Below are 12,500 nucleotides of genomic sequence, written 5' to 3'. Positions count from 1 at the left end.
AACGAGGGGCGCGCGTGTTACAGAGAGATATGCCCAAACGCATGAAAGTGTACGCAGGTGTCCTAAGGCAGTTTTTTTTTTTTTTCCTCATTTTGATGTCGCCCCGGCTGACGTGGTTTTCGTTTTTCCGTGCCGCCCCGGCTGACGCGGTTTTCGTTTTTCCGTGCCGCCCCGGCTGACGCAGTTTTTGCGCCGCCCCGGCTGACGCGGTTTTCGCGCCGCCCCGGCTGACGCGGTTCCGACTTTGCACTTTTTGGCTCACCCCGGCTGGCGGCCCACTCACTCGATCGCCAGGTCTGTTTGCCCCGGTGGTTCCACCGCCAGGCTTAAGCGCGAACTTTTTTTGTTTGTTTTCTTTTGATTAAGCGCAAGCTTTTTTCTTTGTTTTCTTTTGATTAAGCGCGGGCTTTTTTCTTTGTTTTTTTTGCATTCGCCCCGGCAGACGCGGTTTTTGCGCCGCCCCGGCTGACGCGGTTTTTGCCGCCCCGGCTGACGCAGTTCGGACTTAGCACTTTTCGGCTGTGCCTGGCTGGCGGCCCACTCACTCGATCGCCATGTCTGTTTGCCACAGTTTTCCCGGTGGTGCCGCACCCGGGCTCGCCCCGGCTGACGCAGTTTTCGCGCCGCCCCGGCTGACGCGGTTTCGTGCCGCCCCGGCAGACGCGGTTTTCGCGCCGCCCCGGCTGACGCGGTTTCGTGCCGCCCCGGCAGACGCGGTTTTTTGCCGCCCCGGCTGACGCAGTTCGGACTTGGCACTTTTTGGCTGAGCCTTGCTGGCGGCCCACTCACTCGATCGCCATGTCTGTTTGCCACAGTTTTCCCGGTGGTGCCGCACCCGGGCTCGCCCCGGCAGACGCGTTTTTTTTTTCTTTCGCCCCGGCTGACGCAGTTTTCGCGCCGCCCCGGCAGACGCGGTTTTCGCGCCGCCCCGGCAGACGCGGTTTTTTGCGCCGCCCCGGCTGACGCAGTTCGGACTTGGCACTTTTTGGCTGAGCCTGGCTGGCGGCCCACTCACTCGATCGCCATGTCTGGTTTGCCACAGTTTTCCCGGTGGTGCCGCACCCGGGCTCGCCCCGGCTGACGCAGTTTTCGCGCCGCCCCGGCTGACGCGGTTTCGTGCCGCCCCGGCAGACGCGGTTTTTTGCGCCGCCCCGGCTGACGCGGTTTTTTGCCGCCCCGGCTGACGCAGTTCGGACTTGGCACTTTTCGGCTGTGCCTGGCTGGCGGCCCACTCACTCGATCGCCATGTCTGTTTGCCACAGTTTTCCCGGTGGTGCCGCACCCGGGCTCGCCCCGGCAGACGCGTTTTTTTTTTTTCTTTCGCCCCGGCTGACGCAGTTTTCGCGCCGCCCCGGCTGACGCGGTTTCGTGCCGCCCCGGCAGACGCGGTTTTTTGCGCCGCCCCGGCTGACGCGGTTTTTGCCGCCCCGGCTGACGCAGTTCGGACTTAGCACTTTTTGGCTGAGCCTGGCTGGTGGCCCACTCACTCGATCGCCATGTCTGTTAGCCACAGTTTTCCCGGTGGTGCCGCACCCGGGCTCGCCCCGGCTGACGCAGTTTTCGCGCCGCCCCGGCTGACGCGGTTTCGTGCCGCCCCGGCAGACGCGGTTTTCGCGCCGCCCCGGCTGACGCGGTTTTTGCCGCCCCGGCTGACGCAGTTCGGACTTAGCACTTTTCGGCTGTGCCTGGCTGGCGGCCCACTCACTCGATCGCCATGTCTGTTTGCCACAGTTTTCCCGGTGGTGCCGCACCCGGGCTCGCCCCGGCTGACGCAGTTTTCGCGCCGCCCCGGCTGACGCGGTTTCGTGCCGCCCCGGCAGACGCGGTTTTCGCGCCGCCCCGGCTGACGCGGTTTCGTGCCGCCCCGGCAGACGCGGTTTTTTGCCGCCCCAGCTGACGCAGTTCGGACTTAGCACTTTTTGGCTGAGCCTTGCTGGCGGCCCACTCACTCGATCGCCATGTCTGTTTGCCACAGTTTTCCCGGTGGTGCCGCACCCGGGCTCGCCCCGGCAGACGCGTTTTTTTTTTCTTTCGCCCCGGCTGACGCAGTTTTCGCGCCGCCCCGGCAGACGCGGTTTTCGCGCCGCCCCGGCAGACGCGGTTTTTTGCGCCGCCCCGGCTGACGCGGTTTTTTGCCGCCCCGGCTGACGCAGTTCGGACTTGGCACTTTTTGGCTGAGCCTGGCTGGCGGCCCACTCACTCGATCGCCATGTCTGTTTGCCACAGTTTTCCCGGTGGTGCCGCACCCGGGCTCGCCCCGGCTGACGCAGTTTTCGCGCCGCCCCGGCTGACGCGGTTTCGTGCCGCCCCGGCAGACGCGGTTTTTTGCGCCGCCCCGGCTGACGCGGTTTTTTGCCGCCCCGGCTGACACGGTTCGGACTTTGCACTTTTCGGCTGTGCCTGGCTGGCGGCCCACTCACTCGATCGCCATGTCTGTTTGCCACAGTTTTCCCGGTGGTGCCGCACCCGGGCTCGCCCCGGCAGACGCGTTTTTTTTTTTTTTTCTTTCGCCCCGGCTGACGCAGTTTTCGCGCCGCCCCGGCTGACGCGGTTTCGTGCCGCCCCGGCAGACGCGGTTTTTTGCGCCGCCCCGGCTGACGTGGTTTTTGCCGCCCCGGCTGACGCAGTTCGGACTTTGCACTTTTTGGCTGAGCCTGGCTGGCGGCCCACTCACTCGATCGCCATGTCTGTTTGCCACAGTTTTCCCGGTGGTGCCGCACCCGGGCTCGCCCCGGCAGACGCGTTTTTTTTTTTTCCTTCGCCCCGGCAGACGTGGTTCCCCCCCCCCCCTCCGTCTTTCTTTTTGTTTTTTTTTTCGCCGCGGCTGAAGTGGATTTTTCGGTGCCTCCACGCCCCGGTAGTCGCGGTTTTTCCGTTTCCGCACGGCCCCGGCTGACGCTGCTCGGTCACAGTCGCCTTTTGTGGTGATTGCAGACTTCTTGAGCGCGGGTGTTTTTTTTTTTGTTGTTGTTGTTGTTTTATTACGCATTCGCTCCAGCAGACGCTGTTTAGACTTTTTGTTTCCTCTTTTATCCTGCGACGAGGTGACGAGGTTTATTCGGTGCCCCGCCGCCCCGGCTGAAGTGATTTTTCCTGTCCCGTGCCGCCCCGGCTGACGCGGTTGGGACTTCGCGTTTGTTCGGCCGCCACGGGTTTTGGCGCACTCGCTCGGTTGCTTGTTGTTGCCACTTGTTGCGAACCCAGGTTTCTTGAGCGAGCGCGGGCGTTTTTTCTTCCTTTCTTTCTTTGTTCTATGTGTTAGCGAATCGGCCTTTAATATCACACGAGGACTCACAACCAACAATTTTCAGTTTGAAGTGTAAAAAATCTGCAGGTGTTGACGTAACTGACTTGCCCCGTACCCTTGAGTACATCCATGAAGTTCTCGTAGTACTACTAAATCGCATTATTCCAAGTGGAGAAATTCCCATAAACTTGCAAACCTCTACACGAAAATCGGTGCGCGTGATAAAGTTGAAAATTATCGTCCGATATCAAATGTGCCTTCTATAACACAAATTCTAGGAAAAAAAAAAAAAAAACACTTGTTCGCCGTTTTCTGCGCCGTGACTGGCAGCACTCCGGCGAAGCGAAACGGGGTCGATTCGAGCACGATATCGGCGTCTTTCGACGTGCTCGCCGGCGACCGTCGCACGAGTACGTCGCACGAGCGCGTCTGCCGGGGCGCCGTTTGCGAAGCCGACGCAAAAGTGGGAACCGCCGCTCGGATGATCGCCGCTTTCGGCAGAGTGAGTGTTGGCACTCCGGGGAAGCGAAACAGCGTGAATGCGCCCACGAAATCGGCGTATTTTGAAGTGCCCGCCGGCGACCGTCGCACGAGTACGGTAAACCGCGTCAGCCGGGGCGTAGTTCGGGACGCCGACGAAAAAGTGGGAAGCGCAACTCGGATCTTCGCCGTTTTTGCAGGAGTGAGTGGCGGCCCTCCTGCGAGACCAAGAAGCATCGATTCGTGCACGAATTCGGCGCCTTTCGACGTGATCGCCGGCGACCGTCGCTCGAGTAGGGCAAACCGCGTCTGCCGGGGCGGGCTTCGGGACGCCGATGCGAAAGTGGGAAACGCTGCTCGGATGTTCGCCGTTTTTGGCCGAGTGAGTGCTGGCACTCGGGCGAAGCCAAACGGGGCCGATTACGGCACGATATCGGCGTCTTTCGACGTGCCCGCCGGCGACCGTCGCACGAGTACGGTAAACCGCGTCAGCCCGGGCGGAGTTCGGGACGCCGATGCGAAAGTGGAGAACGCCGCTCGGATCTTCGCCGTTTTTGGAGGAGTGAGTGGCGGCACTCCGGAGAAGCCAAGGAGCGCCAATTAGCGCACGATATCGGCGTCTTTCGACGCGCTCGCCGGCGACCGTCGCACGAGTAGGGCAAACCGCGTCTGCCGGGGCGGGGTTTACGACGCCGACGCAAAAGTGGGAACCGCCGCTCGGATGTTGGCCGTTTTTGGCAGAGTGAGTGCTGGCACTCCGGCGACGCGAAAGAGCGCGAATGCGCCCACGAAAGTGGCGTATTTGGACGTGCGTGACGGCGACCGCTGCAGGAGTACGAAAAACCACGTCAGCCGGGGCGAGCGACACACGGCGGTCTGGGTGCTTATCGCTGCTATTATAGGGGCACCCCGGCAGACGCAGAAAAAAAAAAAAAAAATTTTCGACCTTCTTTTTTGCTGGTCGAGCTCGGGTAACCCAGGTCGCAATGGGAGCCGCGCACGAAAGCGGCGTCGCGAGACGCGTTCGCGGTCGCTAGTCGCACGAGCTCGGCAACCGCGTCAGCCGGCGCGGAGTTCGGGATGCCGACGGCTAAGTGGGTACCGCTGCTCGGATGTTCGCCGTTTTTGGCCGAGTGAGTGCTGGCACTCCGGTGAAGCCAAGGAGCGCCAATTCGTGCACGATATCGGCGTCTTTCGACGTGCCCGCCGGCCACCGCCGCACGAGTACGGCAAACCGCGTCTGCCGGGGCGGGGTTCGCGACGCGTACGCAATAGTGGGAACCGTCGCTCGGATGTTCGTCGTCTTTGGCCGAGCGAGTGCTGGCACTCCGGCGAAGCGAAACGGGGCCGATTCGGGCACGATATCGGCGTATTTCGACGTGCTCGCCGGCGACCGTCGCACGAGTACGGCAAAGCGCGTCTGCCGGGGCGAGGTTTGCGACGCCGACGAAAAAGTGGGAAGCGCCGCTCGGATCTTCGCCGTTTTTGCAGGAGTGAGTGGCGGCCCTCCTGCGAGACCAAGAAGCATCGACTCGCGCACGATATCGGCGTCTTTCGACGCGCTCGCCGGCGACCGTCGCACGAGTAGGGCAAACCGCGTCTGCCGGGGCGGGGTTTACGACGCCGACGCAAAAGTGGGAACCGCCGCTCGGATGTTGGCCGTTTTTGGCAGAGTGAGTGCTGGCACTCCGGCGACGCGAAAGAGCGCGAATGCGCCCACGAAAGTGGCGTATTTGGACGTGCGTGACGGCGACCGCTGCAGGAGTACGAAAAACCACGTCAGCCGGGGCGAGCGACACACGGCGGTCTGGGTGCTTATCGCTGCTATTATAGGGGCACCCCGGCAGACGCAGAAAAAAAAAAAAAAATTTTCGACCTTCTTTTTTGCTGGTCGAGCTCGGGTAACCCAGGTCGCAATGGGAGCCGCGCACGAAAGCGGCGTCGCGAGACGCGTTCGCGGTCGCTAGTCGCACGAGCTCGGCAACCGCGTCAGCCGGCGCGGAGTTCGGGATGCCGACGGCTAAGTGGGTACCGCTGCTCGGATGTTCGCCGTTTTTGGCCGAGTGAGTGCTGGCACTCCGGTGAAGCCAAGGAGCGCCAATTCGTGCACGATATCGGCGTCTTTCGACGTGCCCGCCGGCCACCGCCGCACGAGTACGGCAAACCGCGTCTGCCGGGGCGGGGTTCGCGACGCGTACGCAATAGTGGGAACCGTCGCTCGGATGTTCGTCGTCTTTGGCCGAGCGAGTGCTGGCACTCCGGCGAAGCGAAACGGGGCCGATTCGGGCACGATATCGGCGTATTTCGACGTGCTCGCCGGCGACCGTCGCACGAGTACGGCAAAGCGCGTCTGCCGGGGCGAGGTTTGCGACGCCGACGAAAAAGTGGGAAGCGCCGCTCGGATCTTCGCCGTTTTTGCAGGAGTGAGTGGCGGCCCTCCTGCGAGACCAAGAAGCATCGACTCGCGCACGATATCGGTGTCTTTCGACGTGCCCGCCGGCCACCGCCGCACGAGTACGGCAAACCGCGTATGCCGGGGCGGGGTTGGCGACGCCGACGCAAAAGTGGGAACCGCCACTAGGATGTTCGCCGTTTTTGGCAGAGTGAGTGCTGGCACTCCGGCGAAGCGAAAGAGCGCGAATGCGCCCACGAAAGTGGCGTGTTTGGACGTGCTTGACGACGACCACCGCAGGAAAACGAAAAACCACGTCAGCCGGGGCGAGCGACCCATGGCGGTCTGGGTGCTTATCGCTGCTATTATAGGGGCACCCCGGCAGACGCAAAAAAAAAAAAAAAAAATTTTTTTCGACATTCTTTTTTGCTCGTCGACCTCGGGTGACCCAGGTCGCAGTGGGAGCCGCGCACGAAAGCGGCGTCGCGAGACGGCTTCGCGGTCGCTAGTCGCACGAGCTCGGCAACCGCGTCTGCCGGGGCGGAGTTCGGGACGCCGACGGCTAAGTGGGAACCGCCGCTCGGATGTTCGCCGTTTGTGGCCGAGTGAGTGCTGGCACTCCGGCGAAGCCAAACGGGGCCGATTCCGGCACGATATCGGCGTCTTTCTACGTGCTCGCCGGCGACCGTCGCACGAGTACGGCAAAGTGCGTCTGCCGGGGCGGGGTTTGCGACGCGTACGCAATAGTGAGAACCGTCGCTCGGATGTTCGTCGTCTTTCGCCGAGCCAGTGCTGGCAATCCGGCGAAGCCGAACGGAGCCGATTCGGGCACGATATCGGCGTCTTTCCACGTGCTCGCCGGCGACCGTCGCACGAGTACGGTAAACCGCGTCAGCCGGGGCGGAGTTCGGGACGCCGATGCGAAAGTGGGAAGCGCCGCTCGGATCTTCGCCGTTTTTGGAGGAGTCAGTGGCGGCACTCCGGTGAAGCCAAGGTGCGCCAATTCGCGCACGATATCGGCGTCCTTTCGACGTGCCCGCCGGCCACCGTCGCACGAGTACGGCAAACCTCGTCTGCCGGGGCGGGGTTTGCGCGACGCCGACGCAAAAGTGGGAACCGCCGCTCGGATGTTCGCCGTTTTTGGCAGAGTGAGTGCTGGCACTCCGGCGAAGCGAAAGAGCGCGAATGCGCCCACGAAAGTGGCGTGTTTGGACGTGCTTGACGACGACCACCGCAGGAAAACGAAAAACCACGTCAGCCGGGGCGAGCGACCCATGGCGGTCTGGGTGCTTATCGCTGCTATTATAGGGGCACCCCGGCAGACGCAAAAAAAAAAAAAAATTTTTTTCGACATTCTTTTTTGCTCGTCGACCTCGGGTGACCCAGGTCGCAGTGGGAGCCGCGCACGAAAGCGGCGTCGCGAGACGGCTTCGCGGTCGCTAGTCGCACGAGCTCGGCAACCGCGTCTGCCGGGGCGGAGTTCGGGACGCCGACGGCTAAGTGGGAACCGCCGCTCGGATGTTCGCCGTTTGTGGCCGAGTGAGTGCTGGCACTCCGGCGAAGCCAAACGGGGCCGATTCCGGCACGATATCGGCGTCTTTCTACGTGCTCGCCGGCGACCGTCGCACGAGTACGGCAAAGTGCGTCTGCCGGGGCGGGGTTTGCGACGCGTACGCAATAGTGAGAACCGTCGCTCGGATGTTCGTCGTCTTTCGCCGAGCCAGTGCTGGCACTCCGGCGAAGCCGAACGGAGCCGATTCGGGCACGATATCGGCGTCTTTCCACGTGCTCGCCGGCGACCGTCGCACGAGTACGGTAAACCGCGTCAGCCGGGGCGGAGTTCGGGACGCCGATGCGAAAGTGGGAAGCGCCGCTCGGATCTTCGCCGTTTTTGGAGGAGTCAGTGGCGGCACTCCGGTGAAGCCAAGGTGCGCCAATTCGCGCACGATATCGGCGTCTTTCGACGTGCCCGCCGGCCACCGTCGCACGAGTACGGCAAACCTCGTCTGCCGGGGCGGGGTTTGCGACGCCGACGCAAAAGTGGGAACCGCCGCTCGGATGTTCGCCGTTTTTGGCAGAGTGAGTGCTGGCACTCCGGCGAAGCGAAAGAGCGTGAATGCGCCCACGAAAGTAGCGTATTTGGACGTGCTTGACGGCGACCGCCGCAGGAGTACGAAAAACCACGTCAGCCGGGGCGAGCGACCCACGGCGGTCTGGGTGCTTATCGCTGCTATTATAGGGGCACCCCGGCAGACGCAGAAAGAAAAAAAAAAATGGGGACATGGCGTGCGTCACCGTGCGGCTTCGCAGCGTTGCCGAAGTCGCCGAGCCCTTCGACTGAGCCGAACGGCGGACAGGGAACGTTGGTCGGCCGTTCTAACCTGTCGGTGCCACGCCGAGACGTCGTTAAGGAAAACCGCGTCGTGGGCCTCTACGACGCCGTCGAGTCGTTGTACGTTTGGTGTCCAGCGTGTCGGCGGCGAGTAGCGGACACGTCGTTCACGACTTCGGTCTTTCGCAGTCGACGCGAACTTGCGGAGAGTCGTGGTGCCTCACGTTTTCGGCAGAAACCGCGGCGGAATTTTCCCGTGCGTGCGCGCACGACCTCGGTGCTGTGCCGTCAGCGTAGTGTTGCACAAACTCGTGGCCTACCCAAGGTGCGGTACGTTTGCGGCCGTATCCTCGGTGGGAATTTCGTGAGTAGGGTCGCAAATTCTACGACCTCGGCGGGTTTGAGAGCGACGTAGACTTGTGGCACGCTCAACATGCCACACGTTTCGGGGCACACCCGCGGTGAAATTTTCTCGAGTACGCTCGTATTAGGGCCCAAGGAGGTCTGGGTACTTATCGCTGCTATTATGTGGGGGTTCTCGTGAGCGGCGTACGCGAAAGCGACCGGGTGTCTGATATGCGGCGGGCTTCGGCCTCGTCAAGCGTGTCCTCGGGTCTGCTCCAGGGGAATCCACGGCAGTCGTCTGCAGCCTCACCCGCTTGATGCGTTAGGGGCTGGTTGTCGGACGGTGCCGTTTTACCACGATATCGAGGTGTGTTCCGTGTCGTCCTCGGGCGATTCAGATGCGAAAGCGCCGAAGACGCGGGCGTGACCCGTCGTCTGGCGGCTTTGCAGTCTCGGCTCCGTTGCTAGTTCCGGCCGGTCCACCGACAGTGCAGCGGGCTTGGGCAACCCGCACGGCGCGACCGAGTCGATGCAACGAAAAAGAGCGAGCATGAACGTGCTTCTTGCCGCACGGCTCCCACTCGTCTTTCGGGAAGGTTGTGCCGTAGCGAGCTCGAACGCCGTCATCTCGGAGTGCAAAATAAGCGTGTTGGGGCGCCTGAAGGTGGCCTCCGCCGCACACAGACTGCGTCCGGCCCGCCGAGGGCGAGGACGGACGCGCAGTCGAACGATTACCTGGTTGATCCTGCCAGTAATCATATGCTTGTCTCAAAGATTAAGCCATGCATGTCTAAGTACATGCCGAAATAAGGCGAAACCGCGAATGGCTCATTAAATCAGTTATGGTTCCTTAGATCGTTTCTTCCTACTTGGATAACTGTGGCAATTCTAGAGCTAATACATGCAGTGAGCCTGGAGCCCTTTGGGTAACGGGTGCTTTTATTAGACCAAGATCGATCGGGTTTTGGCCCGTATTGTGTGGTGACTCTGGATAACTTTGTGCTGATCGCATGGCCACGAGCCGGCGACGTTTCTTTCAAGTGTCTGCCTTATCAACTTTCGATGGTAGGTTACTTGCTTACCATGGTTGTTACGGGTAACGGAGAATCAGGGTTCGATTCCGGAGAGGGAGCCTGAGAAACGGCTACCACATCCAAGGAAGGCAGCAGGCGCGCAAATTACCCACTCCCGGCACGGGGAGGTAGTGACGAAAAATAACAATACGGGACTCTTTTGAGGCCCCGTAATTGAAATGAGTACACTCTAAATCCTTTAACGAGGATCAATTGGAGGGCAAGTCTGGTGCCAGCAGCCGCGGTAATTCCAGCTCCAATAGCGTATACTAAAGCTGCTGCGGTTAAAAAGCTCGTAGTTGGATCTCAGTTCCAGACGAGTAGTGCATCTACCCGATGCGACGGCTCGGACTGAACATCATGCCGGTTCTTTCTTGGTGCACTTCATTGTGTGCCTCGAGATGGCCGGTGCTTTTACTTTGAAAAAATTAGAGTGCTCAACGCAGGCGAGTCGCCTGAATAAACTTGCATGGAATAATAGAACAAGACCTCGTTTCTGTTCTGTTGGTTTTTGGAATACGAGGTAATGATTAAGAGGGACGGACGGGGGCATTCGTATTGCGGCGCTAGAGGTGAAATTCTTGGACCGTCGCAAGACGAACTACTGCGAAAGCATTTGCCAAGAATGTTTTCATTGATCAAGAACGAAAGTCAGAGGTTCGAAGGCGATCAGATACCGCCCTAGTTCTGACCATAAACGATGCCAACCAGCGATCCGCCTGAGTTACTCAAATGACTCGGCGGGCAGCTTCCGGGAAACCAAAGTATTTGGGTTCCGGGGGAAGTATGGTTGCAAAGCTGAAACTTAAAGGAATTGACGGAAGGGCACCACCAGGAGTGGAGCCTGCGGCTTAATTTGACTCAACACGGGAAAACTTACCCGGCCCGGACACTGGGAGGATTGACAGATTGAGAGCTCTTTCTTGATTCGGTGGATGGTGGTGCATGGCCGTTCTTAGTTGGTGGAGCGATTTGTCTGGTTAATTCCGATAACGAACGAGACTCTAGCCTATTAAATAGGTGCGGGGTTCCCAGCACCTTACAACCTTCTTAGAGGGACAAGCGGCTCCTAGCCGCACGAAACAGAGCAATAACAGGTCTGTGATGCCCTTAGATGTCCGGGGCCGCACGCGCGCTACACTGAAGGAAGCAGCGTGTCTTTATCCCTGTCTGAAAAGACTGGGTAACCCGTGGAACTTCTTTCGTGATTGGGATAGGGGCTTGCAATTGTTCCCCTTGAACGAGGAATTCCCAGTAAGCGCGAGTCATAAGCTCGCGTTGATTACGTCCCTGCCCTTTGTACACACCGCCCGTCGCTACTACCGATTGAATGATTTAGTGAGGTCTTCGGACCGATGTCCGGCGCGGCCTTTCGGTTGCGCCGGTCTGTTGGAAAGATGACCAAACTTGATCATTTAGAGGAAGTAAAAGTCGTAACAAGGTTTCCGTAGGTGAACCTGCGGAAGGATCATTAACGGATTGTGAAGGGTGAGCGCCTCAGCTGCGTCTGCGCCCGACACTTTCTGCCGCTGACCCCGTTTGGACGCGGGGTCGGCTTTTCCCCACGGGGCTGCCTGAATGTGGAGCGGCACCCCGTGACAAATTGTTGCGCCCAGCGGACGCCAACACCGCGACCTTGGACGGTCGGCCAGGTGGCGGACGCGGGTACAAACGGCGCAACGCACTCATAGGTCGGCTTTCGACCCGCCACTGCACCGTGGCTCGAAGCGCTCGAAATGCGCGACCCGACCGCTGCGGGACCGCCTAGTACTGTAAACAGGAGCGGCGGAGCGCGAACGGCGAGTCGTGGTTACGTCGGTAGAAGGCGAGGCTGCGCGTTCCCGAAACGCCAGCCGAGTGCCCTCCCGACCGTTCGAGCGTGCAAGAACGAGACCCGACAATCGCGCGGCGACTGCCAAGTACGAGAGGAACGGCACAAGCGTCGGCGGTCGGTCAAGGAACTGGCGATGTGACGGGTCCGCTGTGCACCAGTGCATACCGTCCCGCCGTCCGCGGCAAGCGCCTCCGCGTCCTCGGGTGACGGAGGCTGCCGGTCGGTTCTTGCAGGCGAGGGATCTCGCTGGCACCGGTTCGCGTTGACGCGCGGCCGGTCATGGCACGGCGATGCGACGGCCGAGGTGCGCAGTACTCGATGGAGGAACCGCACGCTCCGATGACCGTCCCGCCCTCCACGGCGTATGCGTACCGACCGTAATGGTTGCAGCAGCGCCGGCCGGCTTTTGAATTCGCCACACGAAACACGGTGCGAGATCGCGGTTAGGGGAGCGTCGACGTTGCCAGGCGTTTTGCTTGCTGCCGAGGGAAAGGCGGCACGGCCACGTCGCGCTCGTCGCGATTAGCGGGTCTGCGCGCTTTGGGAAGGTGCCGCAACGACTTGCCGAAAGAGGAAGCACGGAAGAACGAGGGACTTGGACGTCCCGACAATTGAACGCACTTGCGGCCAGGCCCTTGCTGGCTTCGTTCTTCCGCCTCGAGTAGGCTCGTACGCGGCTCCGGCGCCGAAAGTGGTCCTTGGCACCGACTTCGGTGGACGTGGGAAGTGCCGCGCAAGTACGGCGCGCCTGGCTCCACCTGTTGGCTAAAGTAGGCAGCCGGATCGGCATTTTGGTG

At 61.0% G+C, this 12,500-nt stretch overlaps 1 non-coding gene across 1 annotated transcript; it reads left to right on the top strand.

The window, feature by feature from the left end:
- The first annotated feature begins 9,528 nt into the window (after positions 1–9,528).
- LOC142794072 (small subunit ribosomal RNA) lies at positions 9,529–11,343 on the top strand. Its single transcript, XR_012892044.1, has one exon. It is a non-coding gene; the product is annotated as a small subunit ribosomal RNA (ribosomal RNA).
- The last annotated feature ends 1,157 nt before the right edge of the window (positions 11,344–12,500 follow it).

The sequence above is a fragment of the Rhipicephalus microplus genome, unplaced genomic scaffold (assembly GCF_043290135.1).
Source record: "Rhipicephalus microplus isolate Deutch F79 unplaced genomic scaffold, USDA_Rmic scaffold_371, whole genome shotgun sequence".
Taxonomy (NCBI): domain Eukaryota; kingdom Metazoa; phylum Arthropoda; class Arachnida; order Ixodida; family Ixodidae; genus Rhipicephalus; species Rhipicephalus microplus.
This window is presented reverse-complemented; position numbering and strand designations above follow the sequence as displayed.